Source organism: Phyllobates terribilis, unplaced genomic scaffold (assembly GCF_046119375.1).
Source record: "Phyllobates terribilis strain yellow unplaced genomic scaffold, ASM4611937v1 Scaffold_3__8_contigs__length_932513732, whole genome shotgun sequence".
Classification (NCBI taxonomy): Eukaryota; Metazoa; Chordata; class Amphibia; order Anura; family Dendrobatidae; genus Phyllobates; species Phyllobates terribilis.
Window position 1 is genome coordinate 183,511,656 of NW_027362763.1, and position 11,479 is coordinate 183,523,134.

The window sequence follows — 11,479 nt, forward strand, 5'->3', positions numbered from 1 at the left end:
CCCCGAGTCACCGGCCATACGGGTGAGCACCACACGGTACACTCAGGGACGTGAGCTACTTATATCCGCTTCTAGCAAGGTAGCCAGAAGAGTACAGTCAGTTTGGGAGGCCTACAACTCCGCCTGGCCAGGGGAGATCCCATCTGCTCAAGGACTGACCAGGCCCCGTTCGCTAGCAAGTACTCCGGGAGGGTCTATCGTTGTTACCAGTAAAGACCCTGAATTACACCGCACCGTCTCTGAGTGGTTCCTGCTACCCCCATTTTCCACGTCGGCTGCCCTGAGGCCATACCCCTCCCGTTGGGGGTTATACTATCACGCTGCATAATTCTACACCGGCCTCAGCGGTCTGCCCTGCAGCGGCAGCTCCATAGCTGCAAGTCAACGGGTGGCGTAGTCGACACTCAAATCACATCTATCAAGACTGCCACACATCGAGTTTGACTCCCTGGGCACGGACCGGGTCCCCGCCACTCGGAGACTACAACCCTCATCTGATCCGGTTCCGGGTAAGCCCCCGTGCGCGAGACGCTGCGCAACACAGCAGGCCCAGGGGCGCGTCATATAGAAAAAAATAACGAGTGCATGCTTCGTTTTTTTTTTACCTGCAGATTCGGTCTGTAAAAAAAAAATGGTCATCTGCCCTGCCGCATTGAGTAATATTGCTATAAGTGCTATTGTTGTGCTTCCCGTTTTTTTTTTACGGACAGCACTCAGACCGAAAATACGGCCATATAAACTCGGCCTTGGGGTGCATTTACATAGGACTGGCTGTTGACTTTTGCCTTTTCTAGCAGATGCTATGATCGGGACTCAAACGCTGCAATTTCAGAGCGATTAGTTAATATTCAAAACGGCAATAAGTGGCCACCAGTATATGTAAATAGGCAAAAGTCATTTTATGACTGTGCACAATCAGGCGTTACATTTCCAGCCGTGCTCATATTAATATTGTCAGGATACTGCCGGGTTATACAAAGGTCCAGATGTGTGTATGTCCTTGCATGCAAAATGCCCCATTAAAATGAGGACTGTTCGTTTTCTCTCCATCTGTATTTATGCAGCCCTGAATGATGGAATATACAGGCCCCTAATTTAATGTAATGTAGATTGTATTAGAATAAATGTAGAGAAATGCCGACGCGTTCTGTCCAGAATGCACAGGAGACGGAGAACAGCGAGATGAGCTGACACAGATGCCTGGCTTTTTGGCAGACTTTCCTTCATGAATGTCTTCTTTTAATTCCAAGAGCCTTTGTTACAACCATCTGTTCCCTTCCCCTAATTAGGACTAGGACAGAAAGCGGCGCTTACAATTCCGCCAGTGTGAAGTGCTGGGAGGCAGCGTAATGTGGTGCCAGGCCCTGGAGTCACTATTCCTTGTGTAAACAGTAATCTGGTAATAGATTACTGATAACTGATAGGTAATTACCAGGAAATGCACTGCTTCTACAAAAAGCCCTTCTCAGCATTGCCAAGGGCTCCGATTAGACAGAGCCAAAAACATTTGTCCTTTGGACTTAATCAACACACAGTAGCGCAACCTGCGAAATCTGAAGAACAGCAATTCCTTCCTAATCTATTATTCAGGCTACAGATCTGTGCAGAATGACTTAAAGGTGGAGAACATACAGATTTATCCCAATACTTCTGCGTTGCCCCGGCTGTTTACAATGCTAAGAAGCTCCGTGTGAATGGAGATGAGGTACAGTGTTATTGATCAAGTCACTAATGCCTTTGTTTAGAGGTCATTGCATGTGGCCGTCAGTAACATTCATGTGTGTTTGTACCGGTATACATACTGCTATACAGTGCAGATGACTGGAGGAATCATCCAAATGTAGCAGAACATTGCATGGCCTATAAGCCTCCTTACCCTGGCATGTCAGACATGTCACTCTCCATAAGGTTGCACCTTAGACTCCTCTCACCTAGGCAAATCAGATCTCATACTTTACACTGATGAGGGGTAACACCCCGAAACACCATGTCTGCAAATTGAGAGTCTGGTTTGGCTTTTATTCTAAGTCATGTGATAAAGCTCATTAAAGGGTCAATATTGACTTTCAGGATTGCTACTTCCAATAGGTGGCACTAGAGTTCTAGTCCTCTTCCTCTCTGAAGAGACAATTTGCATAATTAATTTCGCAGAGGAGCATTGCATAGCCTATAAGCCTCCTTACCATGTCATGTCACTCTCCATAAGGAGAAACGTTGTTTTGTACTGATGAGGGTCAACAGACCAAAATACATGTCTGCAAATTGAGATTCTGGTTTGGCTTTTATCCTAAGTCATGTGATAGGGCTTGTTAAAGGGTCGATATTGACTTTTAGAATTGTTACTTCCAATAAGTGGCACTAGAGTTCTAGTTATCTTACTCACGGAAGAGGCAATTTGCATATTTAATTTCCCAGAGGAGCATTGCAAGGCTTATAGACCTCTTTTACCTGACATTTCACTCTCCACAAGGAGAAACGTTACCCCTTAGAATGTAACAAACACAGTAGTAAACGTTGCAGGATGGGAGGTGACGTAACACAAATGTGTCCACACTTACCCCGTGTCAAATTTCATGAGCTCTCCAACTTAGCAAGAGACAAATCCAACACATTTTTTGCAACGTGCTAACAAAACTTTCGTCAGGCTGTAGTTCACATCACAACCACAGGATGGCCCTATATAAACACAACGTGGCCCCAATTCATCAAGACCGGCGTGATCAATTCTTGATGAGGGAGTGTAGTGGAGTCAGAGGTGCAGGACTCACAATGAGTTCAGTGCGTCTGACAAGTAGCACGCGCCTCCCCACTATTCATACTCCGGTCAGGGACTGGGGGAGAAGATTTCTGGTATAAGGAATGCCACAACTTGGCATGAATTAGACGAGCTGTGGCATCACGCCCCGTCATGCCACTATCATGCCCCAATCATACCCCAGCCAAACAAAACTGGTGTGAAAACACAAAAAAGACGCAATCTTCTTTTCTCCAATTTCGCGTTGCACAAACATTTTGCAACTTCCAGAGTCCTCGCATAAGCACTTTGATGAATCTGGGTCATGGTGTAAACACCAGAGCTGGTCATCTGGTGCCTCCCATCTTGGGATAAGCCAAGAGGAACGGTAAGGAAAGACAAATCAGTAAAGCAATACACAGAAGAAATGCCTAGAAGACGCCTGATGTCCTTTTGAGTGTTTTGTGTTTTTGACTCGCCCAGGAGGGATATGGGGGAGACTCGGTACCCGGGCCTTTACCTCCTTGGAATGGCACGGTGGTCGGCTCCTGGGCCCGTACTCTGGGGTCACTCTTTAAAAAGGGGTTTGTTAGCAGTTTTTGTCTCGTGACGCCACCTGTGGTTCCCGGTAATGAGTACCGGCACTGCTGCAGACCTCCGGGGGTGATGGGATGGCAGCTGGGATGTTTCTGCTCCCCACAGGCGGAGCAGGACCCCGGGGCAGGGTTGATGGAAGGGATGTAGGTGAGAGGTGGCCCGGTCGGGTCAGGGGGAATGACGGACACGCCCACAGGGGATTCGCTTCAGTACCTTTACTGGTGTAACGGCAGATAGGGTCCAGGGTACTTAATAGGAAGGGTGCACTTCAGAACTCTCCCCAGTGAGCGGGTTGTAGGCCTCCTGATCCGTGTCTTCCTCTCTCTAAGCTTCTGGCCAGCCTGGAACTTGGCCTAGCTTCTATATTGTTTCGCTCTCTCACCTGACTGCTTGGTAGTAGGATTTTTCTCTGGCAACCAATATCCCTGGACGCCGGGGCCTTCGTGGTTCTTAGTCCTGTAATTGATGGTAGCTTCAGGATGACCAGGGGTCTGAAAGCCTCCTGGTATGTCGGTTGTCCCTACTGGGTGTAGAGGACCCGGTGTCCGGCTTGTGTCTTGGGGTGAGCCAGAGATGCTCCTCTGTCCCCTTAACTCCTCTCTTGTCTCTCCTTGCCTCGGCCACATTCGGGGCCCTCAGTACAGCAGCAGACGTACTGCGTCTTCACTGCTCTCTGACTGACTAACTACTCACTAATTAACTAACTAACTCCACCCTCCAGTTTATATATCCCTAACAGGGCACCCTCTGGTGGTCTGAGGTGGAAGGGTGGAGGTGTCTGCATGTAGTAAGGGCCTCTTGCGGAGAAGTCTGTCCATGCACCCTTTTGGGTCCTGTGGTACCTGTAGCAGCAGGGTGCCACATTTTTGCCTCAAAAAAATGCTAGTACTTTATTCATTACTCAATGTATTTCAAATAACTTCTGAAATTTGTCCCCAAAAATGTACAGAAAAATAAAATGTTTAAAGAAAACTTGAAGTTAGGACAAAAAAAAAGCCGACGTTTCCTGACGCAGTTTCTGTCGGCAAAATTTGTCATTTTCTGCTAGCCTGAAAAATACGTTGTGTGAATATACCCCTACATTTCTGCCAAATTACAAGGCCTAAACTGATGTATAGGTACAGGCTGTATTTACCTGTAGGTCTGCAGATGTTTCTATGTATATTTCTGTAAGGCCACGGTCCCACTATCAGTATTTGGTCAGTATTTGATCGGTATTTTTTTTCAGGAGTGGGAGCCAAAACCAGGTGAGGAACAATCAGAGAAAAGGTATAATGGAAACAAGTCACCAATTCTGCATTTATCACCCGCTCCTGGTTTTGGCTCCCACTCCTGAGAGAAAATACTGACTGAATACTGATAGTGGGGCCATGGACTTATAGACTACATCTCCAGGTGGAGCTGTAGATGAAGAGCACTTGTCTGAAAGAAAACACTGTCTTGTAGGTGGAAACATGGGAATGTAGCTAGCAGCTGCAAGTGTCTCATAGGCTGTATTTGCCACCAGGTCTGCAGATGTCTATAAGCAAAGGACATACATATCTCTGGGTATCATCTGTGTGTGTTTCTAGGGACTGTAGACAGATGCTCCAGGTCATTAGACTAAACCATAGGTAACAGTATATACCTCTACTTAGAGAATGTACCCATATGTTGAAGAAAGTGTGCACGTTTGTACAATATGCATCAAGACAAAACACGTGACTCTGGGCCTCATGTGTTGCAAGGTAGTGCATGTGTCTCTGGAACGGGTTCTTAAAGGGAATCTGTCACCCCCTGGAACTTATCTGACCTCTAATATGGGCATACAGGTGATAGAAATGTGAATCTATATCTAATTGTATGCCTCATATTAGAGGTCTTCTTACTGTGAAATGTCTTTTTATTCACTCTTGTTTCTGATGGCTTACAGGCCCGGGGCCTCCTGTGTTAAATACAATGTTTCCCCTCTCCCCTGCACGTCACAGTGACCCACAGAGGAAAATGTGCGCCTTGCGTAAAAGGTGAAGTGCACAGGCGTGGGATTTGGCCGCCGAAACTGTAAAAGTACATTTCTATCACCTGTATGCCCATATTAGAGGTCAGACAAGTGCCAGGGGGTGACAGATTCCCCTTAACTGAAGACATGTGTTTCCAGAAAGGTTGCCATGAACATCCCCCTCTTCCCCACTCAACAAAAAAAAAAAAAAAATTAAAGCAAGAAATCCCAATCCTCAGTTACGGGGCAATTTTGGGTTGGGTTGGAGCATGTTTTTCCTTGAATGAATGTGTCTGTTGGTTGGGGCTGAACATGTCAATAGGTTACTCTCCTGTCTTTATGCCTGCATGTGTTTCTAGGTAAAGAATGTTTCTCAATTCTGCATGTGTTTCTAGGTAGAGCATGTGTATCAGTGTCTGCATGTGTTTCTAGGTAGAGCATGTGTATGAGTGTCTGCATGTGTTTCTAGGCAGAGCATGTGTATGAGTGTCTGCATGTGTTTCTAGGCAGAGCATGTGTATCAGTGTCTGCATGTGTTTCTAGGTAGAGCATGTGTCTCAGGGTCTGCATGTGTTTCTAGGTAGAGCATGTGTCTCAGGGTCTACACGTGTCTTAGGGTCTGCATGTGTTTCTAGGTAGAGCATGTGTATCAGTGTCTGCATGTGTTTCTAGGTAGAGAATGTGTATCAGTGTCTGCATGTGTTTCTAGGTACAGAATGTGTATCAGTGTCTGCATGTGTTTCTAGGTAGAGCATGTGTCTCAGGGTCTGCATGTGTTTCTAGGTAGAGCATGTGTCTCAGGGTCTACACGTGTCTTAGGGTCTGCATGTGTTTCTAGGTAGAGCATGTGTATCAGTTTCTGCATGTGTTTCTAGGTAGAGCATGTGTATCAGTGTCTGCATGTGTTTCTAGGTAGAGCATGTGTCTCAGGGTCTGCATGTGTTTCTAGGTAGAGCATGTGTCTCAGGGTCTACACGTGTCTTAGGGTCTGCATGTGTTTCTAGGTAGAGCATGTGTCTCAGGGTCTACACGTGTCTTAGGGTCTGCATGTGTTTTAGGTAGATCATGAGTTTTCAGGATATGCATGTGTTTCTTGGGAGACAATCTCTCCCATGTCTGCATGTGTGTCTAGGTAGAGCGTGTGTATCAGGGTCTACATGTTTCTCAGTGTCTGCATGTGTTTCTAGGCAGAGCATGTGTATCAGTGTCTGCATGTGTTTCTAGGCAGAGCATGTGCATCAGTGTCTGCATGTGTTTCTAGGTAGAGCATGTGTATCAGGGTCTACAGGTGACTCAGTGTCTGCATGTGTTTTAGGTAGATCATGAGTTGTCAATATCTGCATGTGTTTCTAGGTAGAATATGTGTCTCGGGATCTGCATGTGATTCTAGATGGAGCATGTGTCTCAGGGTCTGCATGTGATTCTAGATGGAGCATATATCTCAGGGTCTGCATGTGTTTCCAGGTAGAGTATGTGTTTTGAGGGTCTGCATGTGATTCTAGATGGAGCACGTGTCTCAGGGTCTGCATGTGTTTCCAGGTAGAGTATGTGTTTTGAGGGTCTGCATGTGATTCTAGATGGAGCATGTGTCTCAGGGTCTGCATGTGTTTCCAGGTAGAGCATGTGTTTTCACGGTCTGCATGTGATCCTAGATGGAGAATGTGTCTCAGGGTTTGCATGTGTTTCTAGATGGAGCATGTATCTCAGGGTCTGCATGTGTTTCCAGGTAGAGCATGTGTTTTCACTGTCTGCATGTGATCCTAGATGGAGCATGTGTCTCAGGGTCTGCATGTGATTCTAGATGGAGCATATATCTCAGGGTCTGCATGTGTTTCCAGGTAGAGTATGTGTTTTGAGGGTCTGCATGTGTTTCTAGATGCAACATGTGTCTCAGGATCCGCATGTGTTTCCAGGTTGAGCATAAGTTTTCAGAGTCTGTATGTATTTCTAGATGGAGCATGTGTCTCAGGGTCTGCATGTGCTTCCAGGTAGAGCATGTGTTTTGAGGGTCTGCATGTGTTTCTAGATGGAGCATGTATCTCAGGGTCTGCATGTGATCCTAGATGGAGCATGTGTCTCAGGGTCTGCATGTGATTCTAGGCAGAGTATGTGTCTCAGTGCCTGCATGTGTTTCTAGATGGAGCATGTATCTCAGGGTCTGCATGTGATTCTAGATGGAGCATGTGTCTCAGGGTCTGCATGTGATTCTAGGCAGAGTATGTGTCTCAGTGCCTGCATGTGTTTCTAGATGGAGCATGTATCTCAGGGTCTGCATGTGATTCTAGATGGAGCATGTGTCTCAGGGTCTGCATGTGATTCTAGATGGAGCATGTGTCTCAGGGTCTGCATGTGATTCTAGATGGAGCATGTCTCAGGGTCTGCATGTGATTCTAGATGGAGCATGTGTCTCAGGGTCTGCATGTGATTCTAGATGAAGCATGTGTCTCAGGATCTGCATGTGTTTCCAGGGAGAGCATGTGTTTTCAGGGTCTGCATGTGATTCTAGATGGAGCATGTGTCTGGGGGCCTTTATGTTCTTGCTCTTGGCAGAAGTTAGTCTTTCTGATGTTCTTCCTCCCTCCTCCCTTATTTGAGCATCAACAAACAAGCTTCACAGCACTTGATTCAAGGCCATTTCTGTGATAACTTTTGTATTGCAGCTGCTTTTCGCTCACTTCACATGTACAGGCTGCACACAATCAATCTCACACTCACGACTGTCACCTCCTGGTCATCCCGAGATCGAAGCATTGTCATCTTTACTACACAGTCTTTTATTTTCTCCTTCTGAAGGTCTTTATCTGCGAGAACTAGAACTGTCGCTCCCTCCTCCTATACTCCACACGTGGAAAAGAAACAGTTAGGCTGAGTTCACACGATGCGTTTTTCATGCGTTTCCGCGGCGTTTTTGCAGTTGCGGAAACGCCGCGGAAACGCATGAAAAACGCATGGTAGAAGGGCAGCAATGTTCCCCAATTGAAATCCGCATGTGCTGTGCCCATGATGCGGATTTTTCCGCAGCGTAAACGCTGCGGTCAAAAATCCGCAGCATGTCAATTAATTTTGCGGAAACGCTGCTCTTTTGCCGCCATTGACTTGCATTAGACCGCATGGAATCCGCATCACTGTATATGTTGATGCGCTTTTCATGCGGTCTAATGTGCGGATGGTACCCGGGTGTGGATGAGAGGACTCTCATCCAGACCCAGGTACCATTAAAAAAAAAAGAATAAAATAAAAAAAATATATATTCTCACCTTCTGACGGCCCGCGCTGCGTCCTGCCGGCTTCCCGGGCACTTCGCGGTTGAATGAAGGACTTTCGCTGACGTCAGAGTCATGTGACCGGGTCACGTGACGCTGACGTCAGAAGGTCCTAAAGTCTTCACTGCCGGCAGCCGGGACCGATGAAGCAGGACACCGGGGGCCATCAGAGGGTAAAGTATAGATTTATTTTTTATTTTTTGACATTCACACACTATATAAATCCATGCCGGTTGCATGGATTTATATAGTGTAAAGTTGACAAGCACTTTCCAAGTGATGCTAAAATCGCTTGGGAAGCGCTTGTCAACCCGCATGCGGAAATGAAAGTGAAGACCGCTTCATTTCCGCATGTCCCTGGCAGGAAACCGCATGTACAATCCGCATGCGTTTTTTCCTGCCAGAGAGATGCAGAAACGCTCAGGAAAAAATCCTGAGCATTTCTGCATCGTGTGCACATACCCTTACAGTCTTAACAAAAAACAGTTATCCCAAGGAATTTGCTAACTTCTAATATCAATGGTATAGTATGCCATCAAACACTAATACTATATACTGTATGTATGGGTTTTTGTGCCCCGAAGAAACTAACCTATTACCTAAAAATGCCTTTGTGTATCATATTGCCATTTTCTAGACACAAAAGCTAGATCTTCCTTTGTAAGGCCAGGCTCACAAGCAGCCACTAGTCTCAGGTCTAAGGTAATGATTCTGGAGCATATAAAATAATAATGTTTTACTGGGGTGGAGGCATTTTTTTTTCTTCATAAAGAAGCTGCTTTAGGGCTCTTTCACACGTCAAATTTTGTTTGAATGCAGATTGCACATTTTCTGTTAGTACAATAAACCTCATTTCAAGGCAGAAACATTACTGTGTCCAACAGTTATTACATATATCAAACTGAAATAGCTGTTGCAAAAACACCAATTTTTATAAAACATTAAGCTTAAGATTAATAGGGGTGCCCAAACTTTTTCATATGACTGTATATATATATATATATATATATATATATATATATATATATATATGGATTTCATGTAGGCACACTCTATTTTTGGGGGGGATGGGAAGGTTGCTAACCTTAATTAGAAGTCAACAAAAATAGGAGCGGGTCAGCTCCATAGGCTGAACTGGATGGACGCTTGTCTTTTTTCGGCCTTATAAACTATGTAACTATGTAGCTTTGGAATTCAGCTGCAGATAGTTTCAGGTTTTTCTATTCTTAAGGCCCCCATACACATTAGAAAGCTGTTGGCGCCAAACATTTGTTCCACTGTAAACAGGTAAGTGGATGCAACAGCGCAGAGAATGAGGACCCAGTAGTAACTTAAGCAACTGATATTTATTTGATTAGCATGGATATATGTGGTGCCTGTGGCACAATATCGAAGGGTAAAGCAAACAATGGAAATATAGTAAATTATTATACAATGGGAACACAGCAATTCGGCTATGCTAGGTATTAACACAACCCTATTCCCACACTATTGTTCTGTGCAGTGAACGACTATTATCGTCAGGGGTGTCTTGGACCTAGCACCTCGACCAGAAGTGCGTCACAGTACGATTGGGACCATCACCGTCATCATTCTATCTCCCTTAGGCAATACCAGTCGTCGTACAGGCCCTAACGGGAGTCTATGATGCTACATCGTTAGGCCATAAGTCCTATATCAGTCACTTTGCACACCCGTTGCGCTGGCCGCCATTGTCCGCTGAAGCACGGCTCTAGTCCTCTTTGTACTGTACTTCTACACCGGAAGTTACAGCTCACACAAACGTCCCTCTTCTGAGGTTCTGCGGCGTAGTTGTCTCCATCTGCCCTGGCTCTGGTCTCTCGTCTACAGTTCTGGTCACTCGGCTCCGGATCTGGTTATTCGGTATTTCACTTGGATTTGGTTACTCGGTTCTGGTTACTCGTTTTTTTTCTCGGATCTGGTTAGTCCTAATGGTGGCTCCAACTCCAGTGCACTGAATGCAAGTCTTGCCAGAGATCCAGGTGCCGACTCCTCCCTTTCTCTGCCCTCCTGGGCTTTTTATAATTAACTGTGCTACAGCTATCACCTGGTGTCTCCTCCAGTCTCTTCCCTTCAGGAACCATGTACTTCTTCCTACAGTTCCAACTAATGCAGCTCTTGCTACTTTCTCTTGTCCTACAACATTTGACCAGCAGGTGGCAGTGCCTGTTTGCCGTCACTATATTAGGTCTCAGACTGCGGAAATCTTACAGCACCTTACAGCTATCCTTCCCCATTTGTCCATACACAGGAGCACTCACTCTGCTGAGCGTTCCTATGTTCTCTATGAGAGCCGCTGCCAGACTTTTCCGGCACCAGAAAACAAAAGGCTCGGTTGTTGAAAATCCAAATCTGTCAGAGAGAGTCGGGAGGCCAAATCCCCCAAATTTTAGTCTAATATGTATCGGGGCTTTTGGGGTGTGTTCACATGGAGTTTTTTGGAGATGGCAAATCCAAGCAGTTTTTCAAGAAGAATCTACAAGCTTCTTTTTTAAGGTGTTTTTTCCTGCAGTGGTTTTGAAGAGGATTTTAGGCATATTTTACACATAGTGTTTAGCAGCCTCATAAACTTGCAATATTAATAGCAAAGTATGAAATTATTGGATTTTGGAGTGAATCTGCATCAAATTGTCTTCAAAATACTCTACATGAGCATACCCTTAGGTACTTTCAGACAGAATTTTTTATGTGGATTTTACATCAGATTTTGCTTCAAAATCCACAAGAAAAAAAGTCAAAATATGCTTTGAATACTCTTCATACTTATTTCAATGAGAAACACATCTTTAGGGCACGTGATGCTGTTTTTTTAAAGTCCTTATCATTTCACTCGGAAAGAGAAGTTAATTCTTAAGGCTTTTCTGCTTTAAAAAAATGCTCTAAATT

At 45.3% G+C, this 11,479-nt stretch overlaps 1 protein-coding gene and 1 long non-coding RNA gene across 4 annotated transcripts in view; one reads left to right on the plus strand and one right to left on the minus strand.

Annotated features, from left to right (window-relative positions):
- Positions 1 to 11,479, minus strand: part of EPHB1 (EPH receptor B1) — a 435,557-nt gene that overhangs the window by 315,554 nt on the left and 108,524 nt on the right. The window lies entirely within an intron of this gene.
- LOC141258002 (uncharacterized) overlaps positions 1,471 to 11,479 on the plus strand; it is a 16,016-nt gene continuing 6,007 nt past the window's right edge. The window contains exon 1 of the long non-coding RNA XR_012318162.1: positions 1,471 to 1,705. This is a non-coding gene — a long non-coding RNA (uncharacterized lncRNA). The remainder of the gene's footprint in view (positions 1,706 to 11,479) is intronic.